Source organism: Phoenix dactylifera, chromosome 12 (assembly GCF_009389715.1).
Source record: "Phoenix dactylifera cultivar Barhee BC4 chromosome 12, palm_55x_up_171113_PBpolish2nd_filt_p, whole genome shotgun sequence".
Taxonomy (NCBI): domain Eukaryota; kingdom Viridiplantae; phylum Streptophyta; class Magnoliopsida; order Arecales; family Arecaceae; genus Phoenix; species Phoenix dactylifera.
This window is the reverse complement of record NC_052403.1, coordinates 5731162-5743770: the sequence shown is the minus strand read 5'-3', so window position 1 is coordinate 5743770 and position 12609 is coordinate 5731162.

The window sequence follows — 12609 nt, the reverse complement described above, 5'->3', positions numbered from 1 at the left end:
ATCACTTCAACCCCACCACTTTTAGGCTACTCATAAGCTTCTCCATGTGGCCTAAATGGATCGCCTATTTAAAGAGCCCTTCCGAAAGGGGCAATCGCTTAAAAAGGTTAAAAAAAAAAAGCACCCAATCAACGTGTTATGTGCTGGGCTGTTGTGGAGTCTCTTTTAATGTATCGTATAGATGTGGTGAGTGATCATTGGCTCAAACTACTAGATCGGATCTAGCTATCGGTGGTGAAGTTATCTATTTATCAGTCTATGAAAAATTTATAGTTGGACTAAGATTCGAGTGCTTGGTAAAAAAGATTAAAGCTAAAACAGCTTCTTGGAAGAAGCTCTCAAATGGAGCTTCTTCGAAGAAGTACTTTTAGCATGCGTCGGAAAATTATTTTGACTTATATTTTTTTTTCTTTTTAGACTAAAATATCTATAATAAAATATTATAATTACAAAAAATATCTTTTTTATATTTATTAATATATAATAATTATGATTATAATATTTTATATCTTTATTATTGTATTATACTATAAATATAATACTATAGTACATTATAGTAATATTATACTATATTATATATTTATGTATTAATATATATTAATTTTATTATGCTATGTTGTATAATACTATGCAATGTCTTTTATGATCATTTTGTCATACCAAAAATACTTTCTTAATTTATTTACCAAACACATATTAAAGTTCCACAACACTTCATAATGTAGTTACCAAATAGCAAATAGCTTTTTATAAAAAACTCTACTTTCGAAAATTCTACTGCCAGCAGCTCCGCCAAACGGTACCTAAGTCCACCAGTTCTAAATAATTTAATCACAATCTGGCACACAGACCCGCGTTGCCTTGGGTTTTTTTTTTTTTCCTCTTTATCTATGTTGGTTTGGGGACCTGATCAAACTAAAAATTTCTCCTGTTCCCGGGAGCTGACTTAGCCGGGTCCTATGCCACGGGAAATGGGAAAGGGACTGGGGCATTTCCTCTTCCGTTTGTGTTCTGATGAGCAATTGATTGCAGTTGATCAAAATTGGTCCCACCGTGACGTGTTGTGTTCCTGTGGTCCACATTAACAGTGGACGGATAAGAGGCTGGGGGAAGTGGACCCCAGGGAGTCCTAAAACGTTGTCGAATCGCCATAGGCTAAGAAACAAAACTTTGGAGGCATTGTAAAATATTAATGATGTGGATCTTTCTTGCAGAATTTGCTTTCTTTTCTTTATTTCTTTTCCTTCATCAATCTACTCTTTACGGATATCATCATCTTAAATCATAACTTTGTCTATACGTATACGACTAAACAATGGTAATCAAACAAGGACGGATACATGTGGGGAAAAATAAATATAAAAAATCTAATTATATTATATGTAGCTTTTAAAGAGAATAATGGGATTTTTTTGATTTTATATGTCTCCCTAAAAGAGAGTGAGTAGAACCAAATTTATACTTTCTAAGCCATGATATTTGATAATCTAATTTTTAAAAATAGTTAAATTTATTTAAAAAAGAATTAGTTACAAACTGTAAAAGAGAATGAAGGGTATTTTTTAAGAAAAAATGATAGATAGATTAAAATGAGATATTTTTCATACTCGAACAAGTTCTTGTATATTGATTTATAAATTAATGGATTGGGAAAAATTAATCCATGCCAATCTATTTATTTTATATCGATGTATATCTTAAAAAGATAGAGCTAAGTAAAGCTGAAAAGATAGGATAAAGAATTGAAGATTCAAATAAGATGAAAGAGAGAGAAAAAAAAAATTTAAAGTAGAAAAGAAAAAAATGGTAAGCTTTCAATATATTACCTGCTCAATGATTCAACGCATTGCCACTACTGCTATACCAAGAGTCTAGGATAAACTTACAAGGGCATGTCCAATTTATGGTGACGTGTTGAATCAGGTCCAAATTTATAACCAACTAATTTGTCAGAAATCTAAATTTGATCCAATTATGAAAATGTTGATCCAATTAAACCCATTTATTTACGATATATGGTAAATTTATATAAGAAACTTCCACTATTATTTAGATTTTTTTTCACACATATTCTCCTAAATATTAGAATTTACATGAATACCCTCCCAAAATTGATATTTGCATATATACCCTCATCAAACACTTGTTTTGTATGATACCCTCTTTTTTTTTGCGTATGTACCTATGCTATCTAATGTCATTAAAAAGTTAGTGGTTTAAACTTGAAATGACGAACAAACCCTTATCGGGTAAACATACAAAAAAAAAATACATTTATAAGGGCATACATGCAAATAGCAATTTTGGAGGGTATTCATGTAATTTCATATATTTAGAAGGATATCCATGCAAAAAAATTTGATTTTTGCATAAATACCTTTCCAAATATTAGAATTTGCATAAATGCCATCCAAATTAATATTTATATGCATGTTCTCGTAAAATACTATTTTTATATGAATACGTTTGATATAACGATTCAACTAACATAATTAGCCAAAATCATATTTATTTAAATTGAAAATTTATTAAAATTTTTAATTTTAATTTGGAAGGGTATTCATGCAAATTCTAATATTTAGAAAAATATATATGCAAAAAATCTTATTATTTATAATACTCATGTTCTAAAATCACCCATTTATACCTAAAAGACACATCATGCAAGGCTACATTTGGAAAGTTGTTCCTTGTCATTGGACATTATTTCATCCTCCAACATGCAAGGTTATTACAAGCTTCTCTAGATACCATTGACTTTGTTGGATTACTAACCAATATGCTCACAAGCTTGATGTTGGATGGTTAGAAGGTGCAGAAATTTTTTATAAAAAAAAAAAAGGCAAAGAAGAAACAAATATAGAGAAAACTGAAATTTTTCGGTCTGTGAGCACCGAAAATAACATGTCTAAAATGGAAAGACTTGGGTTAGGTTATCACACATTTGTTTATTTGTATTTGCATTTAATCATTGTTCTAGTTTTGCTTGACTAATTAATACTAGTGCTGCTATAACTTTGGATACCCTTTGCTATATCTATGTCTTAAATGCAAAGCATGTTATCAGCACGCTCTTGGCAGCATTTCAATATGCAGCACTCCATGCACACTGCCAATTACACGCTGCCAAATTAGCATGCAAATAAACTTATATGTCTCCTATTCTTTTTTCTTCAAAAAAAAAAAGAAAAAAAAAGGAGGGTCCACACCTCCTAGATGTACTTTGAGGTGAGATTCGAAGGGGACAAAGACCATCACAATGTTGAGTTCGAAATATTTAACCTCACCTCATAGTCTTATTCTCCTATCACCACCTCATCTTAAAATTTCTATATGCATGGAGATCCATACTCGTACGCCGAGCATGCAACTCTACCATCAAATGAAAAGAAAGTAGCTTGTTTAGACTTGGAAGCTGATTCTTTCATTAACTTGTTTCATCGAAGAAAAACTTTATCTTCCACAACCTAAAGTATAACTTATTCAGCATTTTTTTATGTCCTCTAATCAGCTTAGTCTGCGGATAATGAAATTTATCCAGAAACATTATGTGAAACAATTGGTGGAACTGAAAATATCATGATAATTTATGAAATACTGTCATCAATGACTTTTGGCATAGGATCATGGCATCATGCATTCAGCTATATATTCAGTTTAACCAATCTTCCCTACCCTATTGTTATGTCATCAATAATCCCATGTCTGCTTTCCTTCTTGTTATTAGGTCACCGCTTGGAGGTCCTGCACCAAATTTATATATTAAAAAAGGAAATAAAGTGATATGGCAATTGCTAGGAACATAGAAGTTTGTATTAGTTTGAGTTTTAGAATGAAATGGGCATCCAATTTTCCTATCTATTGGGGTCCTTTGATGTTGATTTGATCGTAAAAGGTCATCATTTTTTTTTCATGCATCAATAATGTGATGGAATAGTTTGTTTCTCAAAAAAAAAAAAAAAAAAAAATCAAAGAAGACTACCTACTGTATCGTCCTAATAAAGAGATACCCAATAACAGGAAACTGGACCACCAAATGCATGTGCTACTTCAGTGCTTATAGCAACACTAACAATCGATACAAAGTGTCATTGTTAGTGACAGCAAGTCTCTGCCTGCTTCTTCATTGGATCAGCCAATTATTACAATTAATTTACTCTGAATTGAATAACCAGCCACCATGCTTAGACTTCAGAGAATAGAAGGCCATTAATGTTATGTTTTCATAATGAAAAAGATTCTTAGATGTTTGCTTTTGTGCATCACTTATACATTTAATCATTAGCAGATTCTTTGTTTTGTAGATTTCGCCGAGCGCTAAAGGTAAAAGGTGTCTTAGAATTTTTAAATCTACATGCAACAAGCATGCTTGTTAATTTAGAAATCATACAAGCATTGAGTGGATTTCATAGACCTTCTAAAAGAGAGAATATATCATTCAAGATCTTGTGATCTCATAGTTAAGAGTATCATGGTAAACAATTGAGTAGGTGCACAAATGAGTCATATATTTATTGTTGTTCGAGATACTCGGCTCTTAAAATTGACTACTTAGCAAGCGGACCAATCCATCCATGTTCACACATAAACCTTCATAAAAATTTGATCCATATATCAATCATGTTTTATGTGATGCCTCTAAGGTGATAGTTCTTTTGCAACAGGTCAACAATGACAGCCCAACACAATAAGGTACGTTACCTGCAATAGACTTAAGCAAACTCAAACAATGATGACCTGATAAAATAAGGTATGTTACCCGCAATAGACTAAGCAAACTCACTCAAATGAGACACACGAGTTGTCTGCATCAACCTTATCTAATTGATGCCTATGATCGGCGAAGTTGTGGCAAATCTTCCAATGTGAGAGCGGGGTACACAACTAGCCTAGTAGTCGAACCATTTGTGTCACACCATCCCAATACTTATTCTTGGAATATTAACTTGTCACAGCTCATGACCTTACTCAAAAGAAGGCTACCTGAAATGTATTATTTGAGTTTTCTGGTCTTATATAAGTACCTAAGATCGACTCAGTGCATAGTTGATGTGGGACTAAAAATACATGCCTACACGAATTCTCCTATATTTTCTCCGTTTAAATTCTAGTATCCTTGCCGGTCTAAGAATTCAAATTCAACCAAATGTAATCACAAATATATGATTAACTGCAGGATGCCGTGCTACAGTATCCCCAAGCCATATAGGCCGTAGGGCGAGTCTACTCTAATACTTTGTCACAACTCCAAATCTCGCCAAAAAAGGCTAGCTAAGAATATATTATTTATACTCTTTGGTCCTACATAAATATCTAAGATCTACCTAGTATATAACCGATATGTGACTAAAAACATGCCACCAGATCCTCACATAATCTATTCTTAATTACATATTTTCAAAGAAAGTTGCATTGTTAGTTTGCGCATTTGAGCTTTAAGCTTATAATTGAGTGAATAGTTACGATGAATACATCAACAAGGATGGATATTGTGGTAGGATGGTTTGGTTTAGTGCTATAAAATAATGATACATGAAAAGAATATTTACTCTCTTCTGAATATTCGAAAGAAAAAATTGCAGCCAAGTCATAAGAAATGGAAATACTATGTTAAAATAGACTTATAGACATGAAAGGATGCGTTGTGTCCCCCAAAGATAAATGGTGGGGACAGATATAAATAGTTGAGCCGAGGAATACATTGGAGTCTAAATGGGAAGGGGAAGATGACAAAGGAACACGAAAAGAGCTTACATAGGAAACTTATTGCTCGCGCTTTAAACTTTTTATCATGGTACATAACAATATAATTGTTATTATTCCCTAGACTATTCGCTACTTTCTCCCTCTTGTTTCTTAAGCATTATAATTATTTTCTCAAGAGAAAAAGAATACATTGTAAAATTTGTTGTCGCGGAGAAATCCCTGGCAAGGCATAGAGCATTCTATCTTATTTTTATTGTTCTTGTTTTTTTTTATCTTTCTTGTCTTTATTCTCAATCTGACTTTCAGTGCTCTTAATACATGTGTTCTGAGCCAGGTTTAAAAACTTAGTTTTGGTTTAGGTTTGTAAAGTTTCAAGTTCTGGCTCCAAGTTTGGTCGTTTTGTTCAAAAAACTAAGAAAAAAAAATTCCAACAACTTAAAAAATAGAGAAAATAAAAGAATCCAAGAAAGTTGTTAGATGACATTTTTGAGTATTTTCTGTTTTAATGCTGCAAATGAGTGAAAATATATTGCTATTTATTGTTGCGAAGATATTATGATATAATATATTTCATCCTTGAAATTCACACATAAAAAAATTCATTACAGTTACTTAATATCGAGTGCATTCATTTTTCCTTAATTCTAGTAGAAGTCACAAATACACTGAATTTTTATATTTCAAATTTATGTGGTTGTTTACACGTAGTTAAAAGATGTCGGTTATTTCATTAAAAAAAGAAGTTGTATCTTTAAAACATCTTATATTAAAGAACTTCACCACAATTTTCTTTTCCTATATATATAAAAGAGCTCTTTAGCTTCATTTCATTGTTTGTTCTGACCTTGTTGTGATCCAGCTCAGGTAAATCTAGGTAAGCTCAGCTCGTTCATCTCTATCACCTTATTAATGGCCTTTTCTTCCCATCCTCTCACTGTTCTGACCTTTTTGGTACTAGAAGCTTGTTTCAGTGAAGCTTTTGTTTGGGTTCTTTGATTCACGGGCCATGGGCTCAGTTCCTGGCCCAGGATCTCCGAACCCGAAGCCAGAGGGCATAGAAGCCAATAAGTTTTAGTTGGACATCAGGGGGCCGAGGGAAACTGGGCTCTTGAATCAGTTGTAACTAGTGAGACGAGCCAGACCCATTACTATTTCCATGGGTCGGATCAAAATCTCCACCCAGGAGTCTGTTCGCACATTGAGCAAACCAGGATTTAATTAGAGTTAGAAAGCTTAAATAGCTATGCAATTTGATCCCCTGGTCATCTTTGAGCTTTAGAATGTTGAACCGATAGAAGGATCTAAGAGTGGACTTACAATGCAGGTTTATTAGGCCTTTAACTATAATATATAATCATTATTAGTTTAGGAAAACATGCATGTTGCTGCTAGAATCTGTCGTTAGCAAAGGCTAGTTAAACCCCGAGGTGAGATTGAGATCGGCTGTGATCCAAAGTAAAGCTTTGAGCTAATGGATGGTACAGATGCCGGTGATGTGGTTGTCCCTGCTTCCAAGATGTAGGTTTGATATGAAATAAAATCTTCTTACTGAAAGTTTTTTGATGAGGACCTTCCGACACTCAAGTTAATCGAATTCTAGAGAAATAATAGGAAAGAGAGAGAGAGAGAGAAAGTAGAGAAATGAAGGATCCCTTGGTTTTTCCTATTTTAAAGAATGGGATCAGTTATTAAGCAACAACTGCACGGTTAATGGCTCGTTGTGCAATAACTACATTGTAACAACTTTCCTCAACCATGCAATTGTGGCGAAGCTAGCGGCAGTGAAATTATACTCACATTACTAATGAATATTAATCATCTTTTAACGGTCTTTAATGGGAGACATGGTGCTTCTTTACTGCAATGATTAAAGCAGAAGTGTACTTCGATAATAAACAAAGTAAATAAAAACTTTGGTCTATCAAAAATTATCCATATCAATGTGCAAATTAGCGAGTGATGTGAGGAAGCAAGTTGGTAAAAATATTGATATGTATTATTCTTTATCATTTTTTTTCTTTCTTGTTTTGAGACATGCAATGAGCACGTCACCATGCTAAGTTGAACTAAAGTTCTTGGTTAGTGCATGCGCTTAGGGGGAGGGGGAGGAGTGGTGCCAACCTAGGCTACCAAAAATCCAGTAGGTGGTTGCGCTTATTATAATGTTTAAAGGCATAAACTAATGATCAACCATTATTAAATCTCTTTGGCTTTGAAACCACCATACCCGTCAAGCGAGGGAATCCATCTAACAGCTTGGAGACGAAGGTGGGAATATAGAAAGTGGGAAAGAGAAGATCTCTCACAAGCCAAAATTAATTTTTGATACTTGAGCTAAAACATACCATGAGAAATTGGAGGATAGCATCCATAACAAGCTTTTTCATGCAAAACATCAAAAATGCCTATAAGAAGTGGGATAGTGGAAAGGTAAATTCTATATATATATGGGGAAATTTAGACGCATCATCCCCATTAAACCACTTACCCACTGCATCAATGTTTGACAACGTCAAATGAGATGCTCAAGGTTTTGGCATTACGTAATTTCCACCTTAATTTGAGATCAATTATCTTGTTCTCTTATTCAGAATAAAACTGCCATTTGAGTCTCTCATCTGAAAATTTATAGCTCGAATTGATCTTAAGTACAACAATAATGAGATAAGGATCACCTTTTAGGTTTCTCCTTTTTCAGTTGAAAGGCACCAGTTTAGCTGGTATCAGTCCCCCTTCAAGGGAAATCCTTTACCCTCCTCCGGTCCTTGCGTTCCAAATACGGGCTTGCGAGCTACGTACCCCAACCATGAGCATCAAAACGTTGCAGGGTCACAATTCCATGGCACATATTATAGGTCAGAAGATAGCTGTTACTTATTCTTTACGACAACACTTCCTGTCAGCTGCCAGTTATTCCAGAAGCCTTCTGAAAGATCTATAAGTTTCTAGCAGCATCTGAATTCAGTTTATCCCAACTGAATTCAGTTCATTTCAAACTGTTGTAACTGTTTCCAGTTAATCAACAGTTGAACCTTGGATAATTAGCTATAAATACATACATTGTAAAGTCTTGATGTAATGAATAAGATGACATTCAGACTCTTCTCCCTAGTTTACTGCCATCTGAATATTTCACTGTATTAGCATAGTTTCAGTGCCGTGCCAGTAATATCAAGGAATGCATCAGCTACAGTAAATTCAATACATCTTCCTCAAATCTCTTCATGGTATCAGAGCAGGGATCCAGATCAACTCGTCATGATCCACTAGCTCATTAAGATCTACTGATAAGATCAAAAGATCTTAAGGTGTGATTTTTTTTTTTTATGTCCTTGAGGTCGGATGACATTGTAGTACTACTCCCTCCTCTTGAAAGTGATTCTATGGCATCACCTGCATCAGTAAATCATACCAGATCCGATGAAGCATTCCAGTCTTCTGCAGATCAGGTTATATCTCCCAAACTTAAATTCTTGACTTCAAGGATTCAATCCCTTATACCCAATCAACTTACCACTGAAAATTATCTTGTCTGGAAATCCCAAATCACTCGAGTGTTCAAAGCAAGTGGATTTTTTGGATTTCTAGATGGTTCATCAACTTGTCAACAATCTTCATCTAGTTCTGAATTTGATGCTTGGTTTTTGACCGATCAGTTCTTAGCTGTGGCTTTGAATTCAACTATTTCCTCTTCTATCTTACCCTATGTGATTAATCTTGAGCATTGCTATCAAATTTGGGCTGCATTGGACTGTCGTTTAAATTCCTCAACTAGATCTCATGTCATTCAATTAAAGAATGAGCTTCACAATATTCGGAAGCAAGATCTATCAATGCAGCAGTATTTAAATGAAATCAGGACTAAGGTAGATGCTCTTGCAGCAGCTGGATCCAAGTTAGATACAGAGGATGTGGTGCTATATGTTTTGAATGGACTCCCAGCTGCTTATGATTCCTTCTCTACTGCCATTAGAACTCGGTCATCAGCTATTTCTTTGGATGAACTCTATGCATTGTTAAGTAGTGAAGAGATTATCTTGACTAACAAGGACAAACAAACGTCCTCTGTCGACTCTGCTTTTGCACTATTTTCAATTCGTGGCAGAGGTCGTGGGCGTTTTTTCTTCACCAACCGAGGACGAGGCAGGTCAAGAACATCCGGAGGGTCTTTTCCAGGTCGAAATAGAGATCAGCGAAATTTCTTGGAATGTCAAATTTGTAGTAAACGAGGTCATTCTGCTGTAAATTGTTGGCACAGGATGGATGCAACTTACAGTAGCCCAGGTTGGCCACGCATGGATTCTTCTTCCAATGTATCATCAACAACTCCTCCTCAGGCTTTTTTAGCAAATTCAACTTCTCAAGCTTCATCTGGAGGTTCTTCTCCATCAACAAGAACTGGAGATTGGATCATTGACAGTGGTGCTACGGCACATATGACACCTGACCAATCAGTTCTTCATCACCCTGTTTCCTACAGTGGGTCTGAACAAGTAGCACTTGGGAATGGAGCTTCTATTCCTATTCATCATCTGGGTTCTGGTATCCTTCCTACACCATCTCATTCCTTCAAACTATCTCATCTTCTTCATGCTCCACAAATCTCTCATAATCTTTTATCAGTCTATAAACTAGCAGCTGACAATCATTGTGTGCTTATTTTTGATTCGGATGGTTGTACTATTAAGGACAAGTACACCAACAAGACTTTGTTTCAGGGACGTTGCAGTGAAGGACTTTATAGAATTCCTTTCACCTTTGTTCCATCATCGGTCTCAGCTTCTTCAGCTCCAAATGCATTCTTTGCTTCCAACCCGTCTTCCTCCATCTGGCATCAGCGGCTTGGACATCCAGCTGCCTCTGTGCTTTCCACATTGTCTACTCATATTCAGCCATTTTCTTCTTCAACTTCTTCGTCTGTCTGTCCAACCTGCAGCATGGCAAAGAGTCATAAGCTTCCTTTCAAATCACGTACCACAGCATCAACAAAGCCTCTGGAACTCATACATTCTGACGTTTGGGGACCGTCACCTGTTGCATCTTCAGGGGGTATTCGTTACTATGTGCTCTTTGTTGATGATTTTACTCGTTTTTGTTGGGTTTATCCTCTTCGATGTAAGTCTGATGTCTTTCAGCATTTCATGCAATTCAAATCCTTAGTTGAAAATCAGTTTTCATCTACTATTAAAGTGTTTCGGTCTGATGGAGGGGGTGAGTTTAACAATGCAAGATTTCACAGTCTTTTTTCCCAAGCTGGTATTGTACATCAAATGTCCTCACCATATACTCCTGAACAAAATGGCATGGCTGAGAGAAAGCATCGTCATCTCTTGGAAGTTGTTCGCAGTCTTCTTATTCATGCTTCTCTTCCTTCAAAATTCTGGGTTGAAGCGCTTTTGACTGCCACTTACCTTATCAATCGTCTGCCTACACCACTATTGAAGAATAAATCTCCTTTTGAACTTTTGTTTCATCGTGTTCCTGACTACAGTTTTTTAAAAGTATTTGGATGCCAATGTTTTCCTTGGCTTCGGCCACAAGCCTTGAATAAATTCTCTCCATGATCTACTCCTTGTGTTTTCATTGGCTATTCTACACAACATAAAGGATATCGATGTTTTAACTTGCAATCAGGGAAAGTTTTCATTTCTCGGCATGTTGAATTTCATGAGGCTGTGTTTCCATTTTCTCAACAGATTTCACTTTCCTCGTCTCAGTCCACATCTCTTCCTTATTCTGTTTTTATTCCATTCTCACATTCTTCCGAATCATCTTCACAGTCTTCTACTTTACATTCCCCAACACCTTCACAGAAATCTTCTGCTTGTGTTCCTGCTTCCCAGTCTTCTTCTTCTACTTCACTATCAGCTTCTCCTTTACTGCCTTCTTCTCCAAAGCCTGCTCGTCACCCTATGGTCACTCGTTTTCAGACTGGTTCCCTTAAACCTCGGCGCATCTTGTCTTTACTTAGCACTGCACCTATTCCAGCTGAGCCCTCTTGCTATACTACTGCTATTGCTGATCCTCGTTGGCGTGCTGCTATGTCACAAGAATTCAATGCTTTAATTGATCAGCAAACCTGGGAGCTGGTTCCTAGGTGTTCTTCCCAACATATTCTTGGCTGTCGTTGGATTTTTCGGATCAAACGGCATGCTGATGGTTCTGTGGCCCGATACAAAGCTCGTGTTGTGGCACAAGGATTTAAACAAGAATATGGAGTTGATTTCACAGAAACCTTCAGTCCTGTGGCCAAGTTTCCAACAATTCAAGTGTTTCTTTCTCTTGCATTAACTTCCGGCTGGGATATTCGTCAATTGGATGTTTCAAATGCCTTTTTGCATGGTAAACTGGATGATCAAGTGTTTATGGAACAGCCCAAGGGTTTTGTTGATCCTCAGTATCCGGATTATGTTTGTCGTCTTAAGAAGGCGATCTATGGTTTAAAACAAGCCCCACGACAATGGTTTGCTACGTTCACTAGTTTTCTCATTGAGCAGGGTTTTCAGAGCAGTTCAGCTGATCCTTCTCTTTTGTTTTTCAAACGTGATGGTGTTGTTCTATATCTCTTGGTTTATGTCGATGACATTCTGCTTACTGGTAACAATACCAGTGCTATGTCTTCTCTTTTTCTTCAGCTGCAAAGTAGATTCAAAATGAAAGATCTTGGTTCCTGTTCTCATTTCCTGGGCATCACAACATCCTTTACTGCTAATGGTGTTTATCTCAGTCAGGCTACCTATGCAACTGCTTTATTAAACCGGGCTGGGATGCTGACTTGCAAGCCAGTTTCTTCTCCGCTGCCACTTAAGCTTGAAGCCTTCTGTCAGCCTGATGTTCTGTTTCATTCCCCTGAGTTGTATCGAAGTTTGGCAGGTTCTCTTCAATATTTAACAGTCACACGTC